Source organism: Xenopus tropicalis, chromosome 3 (genome assembly GCF_000004195.4).
Source record: "Xenopus tropicalis strain Nigerian chromosome 3, UCB_Xtro_10.0, whole genome shotgun sequence".
NCBI lineage: Eukaryota > Metazoa > Chordata > Amphibia > Anura > Pipidae > Xenopus > Xenopus tropicalis.
Window position 1 is genome coordinate 66,757,110 of NC_030679.2, and position 16,252 is coordinate 66,773,361.

Sequence of the window (16,252 nt, forward strand, 5' to 3'; positions counted from 1 at the left end):
ATACTTTAGATTTCAAGGCCAAAAATTCCACTGAGCTTCAAAGCTTCCAGTCTATAGTATCTTATCTCCTATAGGTCATAAAGTAACCAAATAAAACACCCTAAATATGAATGCCAGGGGTCCACTGAACAGTTTGATGCCCAATATGTATAGGTTTAGCTAAGTATGTGGCATGTAGGGGCCCCAATGTGAACATACCCCCATATGATATATCATTTCTGTCATTTCAGCTCCTGCAAAATCAGCACATTTACATCATTATATGTGTAATAAAGCTAGTATAAAGTATGCTCACCCCAGAAAACCATATATTTTTAGAAAGTACACATTCCCCTGAATCTAAAATGGGTACCCATGTCTTTCTACTCCAAAGTACCAAGCCGCATAGCTTTTCTAAATGTAGCAATTTTGATGACATTTCCAAAAATCCCCTCAAAGCTTCCACTTAGCAGCATCTTATCTCCCACATAGCATTAGGCACCCACATAGCATAGCATTAGGCACCCACATAGCATAAAACACCCTTAAGTTGAACGCCAGGGGTCCACTGAACGGTTTGGTGCCCAATATGTATATATTGGTTTACCTAAGTATGTGGCATGTAGGAGCCCCAAAGTGAACATACCCCCATATGATCTATCATTTCTGTCATTTCAGCTTCTGCAAAATCAACACATTTACATCATTTTGAGTGGGATATAGCTAGTAAAAAGTACGCTCACCCCAGAAAGTCATATATTTTTGGAAAGTACACATTCCCCCGAATCTAAAATGGGTACCCATATCTTTCTACTTCAAAGTACCAAGCCGCAAAGCTTTTCTAAATTTGGCAATTTTGATGACATCTGCAAAAATCCCCTTAAAGCTTCCACTTTGCAGCATCTTATCTCCCACATAGTGTTAGGTACCAAGATAAAACACCATAAATTTGAACGCCAGGGGTCCACTGAACAGTTTTATACCAAATATGTATAGGTTTATCCAAATATGTGGCATGTAGGGGCCCCAATGGGAACATACCCCCCATATGATCTTTTATTTCAGCTCCTACAAAATCAACACATTTACATCCTTTATGTGGGATAATGCTACAAAAAAAGTACACACACCCCAGAAAGCCATATATTTTTGAAAAGTACACATTCCCCCTAATTTATAATGGGTGCACATTTCTTTTTACTCCAAAGTACCAAGCCGCAAAGCCTTCCTGTTTGCCGATTTTTATGACATTTCAGAAAATCGCCTAAAAATGTTGCAATTTGCCGCATTTATCTCACAAAATTGTGCAAATTAGTAAAATGACAAAATAAGTCACACAACAGTGTAATTAGTGGTCAGACTATCTAAGCCAATAGTCACGCTATCAAAATAAACAGTTTTTAGGGAAAAGAAACTAAAAACAAAGTGGTTAAAAAAAAAAGTGTTTGTGTATACATGTGTGTACATGTGTAAGTGTGTTTATGAGTGTATATAGGTGTAGATAAGTGTGTAAAATGAAAAACAAATAACAAAAAAAACTGCAAAATTGTGTGCTGTATGTGTGTGAATGTATGTAAGTGTATGTAAGTGTGTGTAAGTCTGTATAAATGCAAAAGAAAACAGCCTTACCTGTCCTGAAGCTTGCCTGGTCCTGGTGCTGCAGTCCTGGCAGTACCCCTAGGCAGTGGGCCGGCGCTGGGGGGGAAGCAGGAAGCGGGACCAAGCAGCAGACGCAATGCAATCGTGTCTGCTGCTTGGGGGTCGGATCGTCGTCGCAGGGCCGACATGACAGCCCCCTGGCTCGTTGCCCAGGGGGCTGTCATCACTAAAAACGTATCTGCCAAACAACGTACAGTGCACGTTGTTGGCAGATAAAGCCTTTTACTGCAGCTCTGTAAAATAGAAGGTTATATATATCAAACATAAAAATACTATATAAAAAATGCAGGCGGTAAAGAGGTCCCTTCCCAACAGGGTTTGCATTCATGATGCACTGCTTTGATATGCGCATGTAGAGATTTAGCAATATACATACATATCATAGTGGTAACTAAAGAAACCCCTCAGCAAGGCCAGTTGCTTTAGATTTACCACTACTACATATTGTATATCATAAACCTTATGAATGGAAATCTTCATAGACTGATCTTTATAAATGATCTGATCTGCACTACACAGCTAATTTCTTTTTATTTGAATGTATATTGTCTTAATATCTTCTAACCCTGAATATTTTTTTTTATACATTTCTGACTGTGATGCACATTTTATTAGAATATAAGCGATGGTGTTTAAATAAATAACATAAGAATATCCTGTAAATTAACATTGTTACAATATTACAGTTGGTGTGACTTCATAATCATTAGATTATAAAACATGAGATATTCTACATTTATAATATACACAAGTCACAAATAAACTGCAAAATGTATTGCAACATAAACTGTGCTTCATGTTATCTATTGTGCAAGAAGACTTGTTAAACCTTGTGTATTATAGAAAATAAGGTGCCTGATAAATTAAAACTGTGGATGCCATGTTTGTGCCTTATGAAAGGCCTTCAGCTTTGTGCCTGGACATGATCCTCCTTTGTGACTTTCAATACCCATCTATTGATTAGTAGGGGTAAAATTATTTCCTTTATTATTTACTAGGACATTATGAAGTATCTCTTCTTAAACCACCCCAGACTTAACATTTACCAAATTTAACATGATTGGTATAGAGATGCCATATACTGTATTTGTAGAATGAGAAAAAAAGATAGGAAACATGGGTGAATTGCTTACTTACATTGAGAAAAGGAGTTATGTACAATTTCCATATCTGAGTGCATGGGTTAAAGGAGAGCAAAGCTCAATTCAACGATCTGTTTTTATTCATAAACCATTACTGCATTTAAAATCTGAAAATGAACTCATTTTATATTTCTAAGGCTTCCCTGTTGGGACTGTTCTTTTATTATATTTAGATCTTATTCTTTGCCTTCACAATAGCAATAAAGAATAAAGTCAGATGGTTGATGTAAAGGCTATGTTCACATTTGAATCTGCTGTAAAATCCTATGAGTCATAGCCCAGTCTGAGTAATCTGAGATGCATCAACTGTGCAGACAATGAAAACAATTTAAGAATATTAAATGCAGGGCAGAACTATGGTGAGAATGATCAGCTGATAGCACAATGGTTTTAATTTTTCTGTGACCCAATCAATGCCACATGGCAATATATGTAACCACCAGTTTGGAAATTTGCAAAAGCATTGGGAAAATTGCACAGTCATTGACTTTATGATGGATTTGTTTATTACAGGATTTGACAGCAACTATCACCTACATAACTGTATGTGAATAAACAGTACTAGGAAGAAAAGTTACATCGTTTGAAGTCACTAAATGGCTCCATTAGGGTCTTAGCCTATTTAACAGCAATTTGAGCTCATGCTGGGATACCTTTACAGCACACACTTCTACAAAATTGGACTCAAAGCTACCTGATCTGCAGAGTTAGCAGAAATAGTGTTACCATTAGGAATATACTTTCTCTATGTTATCTACTTCGAACCTTACCCATCACTCAAACTGCTGAAAGCACGGTGGGTGGCATATTTTTTATTGGGGAAAATATCCCAGAACAATGAAAATGATCATGTTTAAACAAAAGGATAAGGTTACTGCATTAAAGCAAACTGTATGTGGTACTTGGTGATATTACTCCCTGTGGGATAATAGTAAGGGGGAAATTTTATACAGAAACTACACAAAAACTAGGGGTGCAACAAATCCACCATATTAGGATGAATAATTGTATGAATACCAAACAAATACCATAATCTGTATAAGTAAATCTGCGCAGGACCCAGCTGAGTAATAGGTAGGATTCTCAGTCATTTTTTAATTACAGAAAACAGTCTAGTCCCAGTTTTTTAGGCACATAACTTTCCATACATACTTATTTTTTCTCTGTGTTTATCTATGAACATCATTTACCGCACATGTCAGGTTGAAGAGGGGGCTGTGCTATAAGAGCAGTAATATGAAGCACAGCAGCCCTGCAATAAGAATACAAGGTTTTTTTTTTGCCCTTAAACCAAGAGGACAAGTTTGGGATTTGAAAAGGTCTTTAGTGTCCTGTTCACAAACAGGCGCTAGAGTTTCTGACCATAGCCATCACTGAAGTGTTGTTTCAGCAGTTAAAATGATTTACACAACGGCAATTTAGTGTGCTGAGAACAGTGATAATAGCTGTGGAAGGTAAGTCTTGGCGTCATGGTGTGTTCCAGGTAGATAAAAGGGAGGCACTGATTACAGCAGCAATTTACAATTTTATTTCCACTTACAGCCATGGCAATTACTGGCAGAGGTCACGCTAAATAAGGAGGAAAATGACTTTTTGCCTAATGAAATAAAATCTGAATTTAAGCAAATTTCCAGTATACAATCAATAGAAATATTCAGTAGTTTTAAAGCTATTTAGTCTGTCCATTTCTATTCTCTGCACTGCTAAATTGCAACAATGTCACCTATCCTCCAGCCAAGACTATAATTGCTACAATGCAGTAGATGTTCTGTGAAAAAAGGCATATGGAGAAGAATGCAGGGCTTGGTGGGAAGTAGAGTCAAGGCAGGAGGAGAGTTAATGTTTGCTACATTGTTTCAGGCTTCAGAAGAAACAGTGCAGAGAATGTAAAGGGAAAGACAAATACTCCTTGCATATCAATAACATTTACAAATATATTCAACGTCATATTACATGATTGTTAGATAATAATGTTACATAAAATCACATCACATAGTATATTTCAAAGTTTCTCAATTAAATCTAGTGTTTTAACATTATTGACAGGCATACATTACAATGGGGCACCCCTCATACAGACCAAATGTAGTTTGTAAAGATGTATGTTTCTAGGGAAAAATATATGTATTTATGGGCTTTTCTACCTGCTTCTTGCCCACTGTTACAGGGGCCGACAAAGAATTATTTGTAATACTAAATAATAAAGCTTGTTGAAAGAGAATTCATAATGTTCTATTATGTGTCATGGACTACTGAAAGTAAACAGATAACTTATCACATGTTTGGCGTGCATGTGCTTGATATCAGCCCTGAAGTGAACATAGGCTACATATGCAACTAATCACTGCATCTGGTAATATGTTCTTTTTAAGCATCATTTTTGGAACTAAAAGTCTGGGAATTTATAACAGGATAGAGCAATTTCTCCACTAGGTGGCAGAACTGTGCCACTATCAGGGACTTATTTAAATTGCACACAATTCCCTAATTGTGAAGGAAAGCCTGTGTTAAGAAGACAAATAACAGCAATGATTCACTATGAAGTGAGAAAATTAGTCTTTATTTTGGCAACAGAAACAGTTCTGGATGAAAAAAACTCCTAAATATATTTGTTCAGAATACATTAAATTAAACTTTCTCCATGGATTAGAGAAGTATAATAAATTAATTGGATACTTTTTCTGTTCCATAAAAGACACTCTTACTTTAACACCTAATGAACTTTTGTCTCTGTTGTTCTTGTTAGAAATAGTAGCTGCTTCCTGCAATACATTCTTTTAAATGAAGCACTTTTAAGCTTTTAAAAAATATTACATATTAAATTCGTATGCCAATACTAGGGATGCACTGAATCGAGGATTCGGTTCTGGACTTGGCCAAGATTCAGCATTTTTTGGCAGGATTAGGATTCAGCCAAATCCAAATACCTGGTATAACCTAACCCTTTTTAGGAGGGACAAAGGAATTGAACCACCCCCATATAAGTGAGGAGAATGAGGCCCAGCTACTATTGCAAATGGAGGAGGTCTCACAACTAGGTCAAGTTATTATTATGGGGGACTTTACCCGGACATTGACGGGAGTAACGGGGTGGCCAAGTTAGAAAAAGCTAGTAGGTTTGTGAATATGCTAAATGACAACTTTTTATTTCAGGCGGTTCTAGAACCTACTAGGAATGACTCTATTTTGGACCTGGTGATTTCTAATAATAATGAACTCATCTCTAACATTTGTGTGGGTGAGCATTTGGGGAACAGTGATCACAACATGGTCTCCTTTGAGATAATGCTGCAGAGACAGCTCTATAAGGGAGTAACTAAAACGCTTGATTTTAGACGTGCAGACTTTGCCAGTATAAGGGCATCTCTGCAATGTGTCAGCTAGGAAAGGCTTTTCATAGAGTTACACAGAAGGAAAATTAATTACTTTAAAATGTTGCTTAACAAGTATACAGGTCAGTATATTCCCCTTGTAAGCAAGGAAAGACATTCCTTAACAAAGCAAAACCTTTATGTTTGTTAAAACTGTTAGCGTTGAGGTTGGTATGAAACAAAAATGTGCTTTTAAAGCATTCAAGTTAGCTGGGACAGCAGAAACTTTCATCAGGTACAAGGAAGCAAATAAAGCATGCCAAAAAGCTATCAGGCAAGCTAAAATAGAATTGGAAAGGGATATTGCAGCTAGGAGTAAAAAGAATCCAAAATTATTTTTTAAATATGTAAATAGGAAAAAATGAAGCAAGAAGGGGTGGGAACCTTATTATCACAGGGGGTCAGTTGGTTGATGAGAACAGGGAAAAGTGTAAATTAAAATGGAAAAATGTAAAAAAAAGAAAAAGCGTAAAGTTCGAAGCAGGATGCTGCCACTTTGCAAAGGGATTTGCCAAAAATGCAAAACTGGGCAGAAAAATGGAAATGAGGTTCAATGTTGACAAGTGCAAAGTTATGCACTTTGGTAGGAATAATATAAATGCAAGTTATACACTAAATGATAGTGTGTTGGGGGGATCCTTAATTGAGAAGGATCTGGGGATTTTTGTAGATAACAAGTTGTCTAATTCCAGGCAGTGTCATTCTGTGGCTACTAAAGCAAGAATAATTAGGAAGAATATTAAACTGTGAGGTTGGGGTTGTTTTCTCTGGAAAAGAGGCGCTTGCGAGGGGACATGATTACTCTGTACAAGTACATTAAAGGGGATTATAGGCAGATGGGGGGTGTTCTTTTTTCCCATAAAAACAATCAATGCACCAGAGGTCACCCCTATAGATTAGAGGAACAGAGCTTCCATGTGAAGCAGCGTAGGTTGTTTTTAACAGTGAGGGCAGTGAGGTTGGGGAATGCCCTTCCTAATGATGTTGTTATGGCAGATTCTGGTAATGCCTTTAAGGGCTCTGGCACATGGGGAGATTAGTCGCCCGTGGCAAAACTCCCTGTTCGCGGGCGACTAATCTCCCCGAGTTGCCTACCCCTGCCATCCCACCTGCGAACATGTAAGTCGTCGGCGGGATGGCAGACGCGGCGGGGCAACTTCAGGAAATCGCCGAAAAAGACTCGCGAGTCTTTTTCGGCGATTTGCGCAAAATCGCGCCGCCGCGTCTGCCATCCCGCCGGCGACTTATATGTTCGCCGGTGGGATGGCAGGGGTAGGCAACTCAGGGAGATTAGTCGCCCGCGAACAGGGAGTTTTGCCGCGGGCGACTAATCTCCCCGTGTGCCAGAGCCCTAAGTGGGGCCTGGATGAGTTCTTGAACAAGCATAGTATCCAAGGCTATTGTGATACGAATATCTACAGTTAGTACTGATGTTGTTGGTGGTATAGGTTTATGTGTTCTGGGTTAACTTAGAGGGGTTGAACTTGATGGACTTCAGTCTTTTTTCAACGCAACTTAGCTATGTAACTCTGTAGCAGTTTTCTGGAGTGCATGGGAGCCCTGTCCTAAATTCCTGCCTTTAGCAGACAATACTTGCAAGGCTCCTAGTGTGCCTTTAGCCCCTGTGGAAAGGCTCTACTAAGGGGCCTTCAAGCGGATACCCCATAAAGTGCAGGTGCAAATTTGACAGCCCAGCTTACTGTAAGGTGTAAATCTTTGCATTAGATTCTGCAATCTATTATATTGCTTGCCTCGGCTGGAAAATTCTTCACAGACTTCATTGTTACAGCAACTTCCATAGTCAAATTAGACCATGATGTTGTATGAAGTGTAAAAGCCCCTACTCTTGTGGCTATACTTTGCACTAAATGTTGAAAAGTTGTTGGTTGGATTTACTTCCATGTAGCTGCAACAGCATTAGCCAAGCTCTACCACTCTCATCTAAGCAAATCAATTCTGTACTGCCTCGCTGATGACCTGCACTGAAACAAGAAGGAGCCTTCCCAAGACTGTCACTAAAAAGAAGAACACATGAAATGGTCAAAAATTTCATTTTCAGTGTACAATGTATGGATAATGTTTTTCCTTTACTGGAACTAGAGACATAGATCATTATGCTTCTTCATCAAACATTCAGCATTCAGCAGTGTAGTAGCATACACCAAGCCCAGACTCATCTTGTAGGTAACAAAACACAATCCATTACTCTGGAGAATGCGGTGGTGGTGACAATTTGGTATTGTGCATGACACTGTGGAACTTGGCAGTGATTGTTGCAACTTAGAGCCTGCAATTGTAGCAATGGTGTCCTGATATTTTGTCAGTATAGTGTGTGATACTGCTCAACAAGGAATTTTTTCTCACTCAAAATATCTTGGAGGTTTTCCATATGTTATTCTATGCATATTGTAAGGTATCAGCAGATAAGACAAATACACCTGTAGGAAATATATATACATATATATAACACTGCAGGACATCTTTAATAAACTTGTTTATATAGATCTTAATGAAAATCTGTTCTGTGTATATTTAGTTTCTGTATGGGTGGGTTCCTGCAAAAGCTAGGGAGGATATATGAGTCAGCTGGTTACTGTCTCCCTTCAGCAAAACAAATCATTTAACCAATTAGGTACTACATGCCAACAGGATCACCATTAAGTACCTTCCCTGCAGGTTTATAGGCACTTAAGGGTTAATACGTTGTTCTGCAGAAGGCAAGCTGCAATTTCTTAGCCACAGTTAAAAACTTTCCATCTTGCTTATAATGTTGTCTGCTGTCGGGATCACAGAGCTACAGTCCTTCTTCATACATTATATTGTTCTCACCATAATCTATATCTAGCAGCTTCTGTTCATGTTTCTGCTCAGTTAAATATAAAGCTGCAAGCTAACATTAATAGTATTACTATTTTCGTTTGCCTTTTAAGTTGTAGCTTGTGCGGGAATCAGGAAGCAAGCAGCTCTGTAATAATTACACGTTCTGTGACATCACTGCTATAAAATTAATATAATATGATTGCAGGTTTACAAAAAGTATTAAGCAATTTAGTGAAACAGTATTGCATGTTTCAAAGCAATTCATTTATTAAAGTGTTGAGTCCCTTTTTCAATATTTCTAAATGTCACTTCATATGCAAATTTCCTTCAGCTAGAGTATGAGTCTAATTCTGTTCCCTTGTGTGCATATTTAACAAAAAACATCTGGTGGAAATGAATATTCATAGAGTATCATAAATGACTAACAAGCAAAATCTATAAGCAATATCTTGGCAATTTATTTCAAGTTCTTTGAGTTAATGATACTAATATTATATGCACAGAGTTGTGTAAATTATATCTGCAGAAAAGCTACCCAGACTGGAAGTAGCAAATCCCTAAATAGATGTTAGCTGCATGCATGTTATTTCTGGGGTCAGGTATGCAAACTTTCCCTGGTAACCACTGGCAAACAGAATTCTTAGAGATGGCAATTGAATAAAGGCCCCCATACACGGGCCGATAGAAGCTGCCGATATCGGTCCCTTGGTCCCTGTATGGGCAGAAACGAGCGGCCTGGCCAGATATCGATCGGCCAGGTTAGAAAATCCAGTCGGATCGGGGACCGCATCGGCTCGTTGATGCGGTCCCCAAACCGACTGCGCCATGGCCGCAACTGTAATCCGATCGTTTGGCCCTGGTAGCAACTTGCTACCCGATATCGCCCACCCGTAGGTGGGGATATCGGGTAAAGATCCGCTCGCTTGGCGACATCGCCAAGCGAGCTGATCTTATAGTGTATGGGGACCTTAAGTCTCTGACACCAGGTAACAAACAATAGCAGGCAAACCTCCGCAACAGAGCACAATTAACAGTCTTTACAATCAATTTTGCACAAGAGTAAAAACAGGAAACACAAATAGCAAGTACCAGGGAGAGGCCACAGATGAGAAATGACAATTGGTTTACATATGCCACCAATGAATGGGTCATAAAAGGGTCTCCATACTGGTTAAGCAGATACAAAAACTGAGCTTGAGTAAACCTACAAGTTATCAGGTAAAAACACAGTCTCTGTATTGGCAGGTATGAAGACCTACAAGGCATCAGATAATTCAAGTGTAGTTGTGCAAAAATGGGTGCAAATATTGTGCATATTGATGCTTTTTATTACAGGTGCTTATGTCTAAACATGCTCTTTGCAATTCTATATAGTTGCACTAGGCACCATTGCATCTATTCTGCCTCTTCTGCTGAAACTCTGGAGCCACCACCACCCTAAACATGGCAGTGATTCAAGGCTTTCAACAGCTAGTTGCCTTTACAGTCATTCAGTAATGACCAATGGAGTAACTAGATGTTACTGTGCCCTACAGCAAAGTCATTTTAGGGCCCTCAAAATGTCTAGAGGTTGGCCTGTTTTACCAATATATCTTTAAATTTTTCATTAATTTGGGCCTTGTTGGGCCCCCTATACTATCTTGATTCCCCTGCAGCCACAGGTTCTTCTTCCTCTGTAGTTACGCCTCTGCAAATGACCATTACAGTCTCTGTACTGGCAAATGTGGAGACTTCTAATGAGGAGGTAAACAAAGGGAAATATCTACAAAACTAGAGAGCACTATGGAATAGATAGTAGATGGATAAATATACTAATGCTTACTAAGAATATCATAACTTAACTATGCCTATAAGCTTTGTTGGGTTTACTACCTTACCAGTTACCTCAGCACATCCCACATAAACGCTAGCTGCAAGCAGTGATTTCCAACCAATATGCTAGATTGTGCTCTACCTATTCAACATTCTAATACCTTATGGTTTTAAAAAACCTGTAAATAAAACAGGGAAGCTGCCACCCAAATATTGTAGCTGAGTTGAATAATAAATAAATCTTCTTGCACCTGCTATTAAAAAACAAAAATCACTATAAATAAAGTAAACCAAGCATGTGGACCCCCAATCCTTTTTGGCTGTACCTACTACCATTTGTCACCTTAGCATGGTTGTAAATATCAGCTATTATTTGAATCCTACACTAACTTGGCTACCTTGGTGGAGTCAGAAATGCAGCTCTCCATCAGGTCAGAATAAGATGTCAGTAATTCTGTTATTAGCCAATACCTATTTTAAACTGCACCAAAATAGCAACTGGTAAAATAGCCAATTCTATTGATTGAAGTCCTTCACTCAAGCAGCCACTGTCTGTGAATTTAACAGGATTCTTCCAATTTGCCCAGTGTCATTTTTCACAGCAAACATAAGTCTCCTTTTTCCTAGAATTGTAATAAATGATCCCATTATTATATTTTATATTAGCTGTGGAACCACTGAAGCCGGAACATTCTAAGGGCTCACTTAGTACATAGTTGATTTTACATTATCACTTCCAAAAGCATGAAGGGTTATTGTGGGTGTCTGTGCTGCACTATATCAATTTTTCTATGAATTAGTTTTTTTTAAAAAACTTTGTTATGCCCACTTGGGTTATGGCCAGCACATCTTAAAGACCACATTGCAGGCTGTTAGGAATTTATACTACTGCACCTTATTCTACCTTTTGGCTCCATTAGAGCATTTTATGGTATATTATTACAAGATTTTGGGCACAGTCGGGCAGTTTATCTGCTCAAGATACAGCTAAAAGAAAATTATCAGTCACCACCTGAATTAGTCTAGTGCAAAGGATACAAAACTGTGGGGCTGTCCCTTAAATAGGGGGTCCAAAGCATTGGAAGCAAGGGAGCTTGCTACGTGGACCACGTAGTCTGGGAGGCCTTGGTTAGTAAAGTTTGGAAGGTGGAGGGTTCCTTGTTAAGAGAAACAGATCTGTTTAAGTGCCCAGTCTACCATCTCCTAATAATTGAACCTGTAGTGCCTTTTATACTATTTGCATTCCTTAATTATGTTTGGAATGCTCTTCAAGCTGGCTACACATGCTCAGATTTGGCCAGGCAGTTTGGTAGATTTTGGCTATAGTGCCTGACTGTCTGAGTGTGTGCCTTATGTAGGGATCAGTTTTGAGAGACTGATTAGGATCACATGCCATTTTAGTCCACATTAAAAACTAAGACCTCTCAGTGGCTGTATAGTGCATTCACAGATCTGTCAATAGCCCAAACAATAGTTGGCTAAATAATTCAATGGGCTCATTTACAAATGCAAGTGCACCCGAGCAAAGGTGGATGAAAGGCTCTGCATGTATTCATGCTAGCCTCAACATGTGCCCAATTAACAACCTGATGCTCACACAATTGTATTTGTTTTGACTATTAAATGCAACACTGTAACAATGCTGTAATTGGGGGGGACCCTGCATTGTGGGTAGGAAACATTACAATTTGCATTCAAAATGGTGCTTTGTACACTGCAGTTGTGCAAGTAAGTGACCCTGAAAAGTCAGTTCAGTTAAAATATTATTGTCCAGCCAACTCCCTTTGAAGACAGCCAACCGACTGTACAATACATGCCCAGGGGACGATACAGAATATATAGACATATATACAGTAATTAGTGTAGTAATTAGTACATAAAGATTGGATATTCAGATATGGTTCAAGGTGTCTCTACAAGATACTGTACCTGGGGGTGCAAACTCTCTGCACTAAGTACTACGCAATAGATTTTATTTATTTTTGTTCTGTCTAATGTAGAGTTATAAGAACTGACTGATGATTTGTATGGTAGCGATGGCAGAGAAGAAGATTTGTCACCAGTGGAAAAGTAATGTTACTACATGCAACAAATCTCGCCAACGCCCTTTCCTAACATTTGAATCGCTGCAAGTAAATCACATTACCCACAGCAATTTGGATTAATTGTGTTAAAATGGCTTCTTTCACATATTCCTATCTGTAAGCAAATGCGATTTACTTACGGAAATGTAATAGAAGGGGATGGCATTTTTGGAAAATTTGTCACCCACTGTATCGCATATTTACTGCAGGCACCAAATCTCCTCATCTGCCATGGCCCTTTGTCTCTGTGTTCACAGTCTTTCATATTTATAACCAGTGGCAAACTGGAACCCCAGGGGCTCACCAGAAAACCTTATACCATGGGCCCACGGTCATGACATGTTAGAATCTAGCCTTTCATTTATCTTTCCTGTTTGTTTCCATTCAGAAATAGGGAATGACCATGAAGTAGGCCAAGTGGTTAGGAGCAGGAGGGCCCACTGACACCATGGCCCACTGACACCTTGCCCCGCTGGGAGTTTTCCTGGTATCCTGGTGGGCCAGTCCGACAACTGTTTATAACCTAAGTAAGAAACCAGTAAGGCAATGACTTAGGCAGTTATTTTAATGTTTTACTGGTACAGGGCAGCTGAAAAGCAATTTTGTCCTTGTTAGGGCAACTGTGTCCTTGTCAGGGTTGGACTGGCCACTAGGATACTGGGGAATATTAATCTTGCTGGGTCCCATTCATTGCCCTATTAGATGTGCATTCCACTGTGGGAAGCATCTGTATTTTATTGCTGGTGTTTCAGGCATGCAAGAGGGAGAGTGGGCAAGCAGCTCAGGTGTACTAGAAAGAAAAAAGGTTAGTGGCATTTAGCTTGTCATTGTCATGTGTGGGTGAGTTAATGCATTCAATGTATACGTTTTCTGCAGTGATCTTACTGGCATGTCTAAGGTTAATTTGTTTAGTGTCCATTTTCTACAGTAATCTTACTGGCATGTCTTGGATTAAAGTACGGATAATCCATTTCTGATTTCACTGGCTTGTTTGGGTAATATGATCAATATTGTATTGGGCCTGTATTGATATCTGGCTGCTCAGGGTACAAGATAAACTATGCCAAACTCTAAACTCATTTGGAGTAAAACATATTTTAATAACAATTCACAATAATTGGTATTCATATTCTTCATTGGTACTAACTAATGCACAAAGCTTCTTCTGGCAGTTTGTACAATAAGCTGTGTGTGGGCAGAACAGGTAATGCCAATTTGGCATTGTATCTACTGAAATAAGTAGCATGCGCTCATGCATATAACCCTAACTGGAGTTTGTACAAGATTTTTCACATTTCAGTGAGCTGGTATATGGATTGTTATTGGAAGCAAATGAATGTTTAGAAATTGCAGCACTGAGAAAATTTAATCTATGCTGGACAAGATAAAAGATCTTCAGTATCCTTTCAAAATCTAAGATGACCTGTATATAATTCCATCTAGCAAAACATTTAAGTGAATATAAATTGGTTTCTGTTTTTAGACAGAGTCTGTTTTGTATACATTTTCTAGACAAGTTATAGCCATTTTGTTAACATTATTTGCCCCAACAGATGAGGTAAAAGGTTACATTCAATCATAGGCAAGTTATTGACTGGAGACTTTTATTCAAAATTGCTTCAATAATGAAGCATTTGGTGTGTTTTCTAGTATCATCTGGTATTTTTTCTAGTAAGTGGAACATCCGAATTTCTGGCAGACTTGGCAGCCACTGAAGAGAGCAAAAAAGCACAGCCCACAGGTATTTGGATACATTGCTGGCAAAGAAGGACTGAAAACTGTACCATTTTTATTTCTATATTATATGAGATATTATTCAGAGTGATTTTAGCAATATGGATGGATAGATTTCACCTTAATTACTTTTTAAATATTGGAATTACACCTTACATTGCCTTTTCCTCCAGAAAAAGTAGCCTGGTTTAAACTGGTGCCTTGTTCACACTAACTTGAGCTGAGCCCTTTATGCCCCTATCAAGTGGGTCTTGAAACTCTGACTCCTTCTGACGGTAATTAACTCTTCACATTATTAAGACCTGCTCCAAACTTGCAGCCTCTTCTGTTTGCAACAGGAGCTGAACCTCTTCCACTTCACTTACATGAGGAGGTCTATTTCATACCTTTGCAACTAATTTTCCTGATGCTTTTAAATCTGTGAAAAGTTCAACCCATAAGGCTTTCACTCTCTAATTTCCATTATGACTTCTTCCTCCAGCCATGTCAACAATGCCAATGACATGCTCTCCCATTTTACCAGCCTAGCTTCTTGCATTTGTAAACATTAATTTACTACCTTCCACAGTATTACCCACTTCTCCCTCCCCCCATGGACAGTTTAAAATCTCCTCCAACCTTCTATTGTAGCCATCCTCTACCCCAAACAGCTGCACCATCATCCTTGAGGTGCAGCTCATCCCTGGGAATAAAACCCTATTGCCAAGGGATGTACAGGAACAATAAGGAATAGAGAAATACAGATGAGAACTGAAAATGAAATAGTAAATTAGTAAGGCTGGGTGTTTTAAATGGCATGATGAATGTTATAATTGTTATGTTTGACATGAACAAAAAGTATGTTCCTGATAATTTTTATAAAATATTACATTTGGCTGATGGAGCATAATTAGTATGATTAAGTATTTGCATTTCATTTGGGTTTCTTAACAATTTCAATATGTATGAATAATGGAAGGATGTTAAATCAGCTGAGCATAATGAAGTGCAGAAAAGAGAATTAGCATGACAAGACATCTTTTTTTAATTCAAATTACTATTCCTTGTCCAGTAACATGGGATTTACAGTATTCGCTACTGATGCTTCTGGGAGACAAGTACAGTGGTTTTGTTGGGGCAACTTGGCTTAGGAAAGATCGTGATTAAATATCTATGTTTCTGACACAAGAACTTAGGGACTAATTTACCATACCTTGCTAATGATAGTTAACCCATAAGTACAGTATACCACTACTGAGGATTTTACAATTTTACTGGGGATTTTTACAACAATTTATTTTCCATGCTGAAATGAATAAAAATTATTTTCTACATACTTTCTCCCTGCATGCGATATCCATTGGCAAGTAGGGTGGTGGGGATGGTAGTAGAATACAATGCTGCAATGAGCAAAATGCAATTTCAAGTGCAATTGCCATGTGTTTTTCCCACAATGGAGTGTTTCCTTCCCAGAACGCAAAGTGTTGATTCAACCACAAGCAGGGTTATACCAGATGTAAATGCACTGAATCTGGCGCAATTTCATCCAATTCTGCAACATTACAGCAGCTGTATGCACATTTTATTAAAAATAAGATGCAATTATGTGGAAGTCCTTCTGTCTTCTTTTCTGATGTTGATTGAGTGATGTCTGTGTCTGATTCTTTAGGCG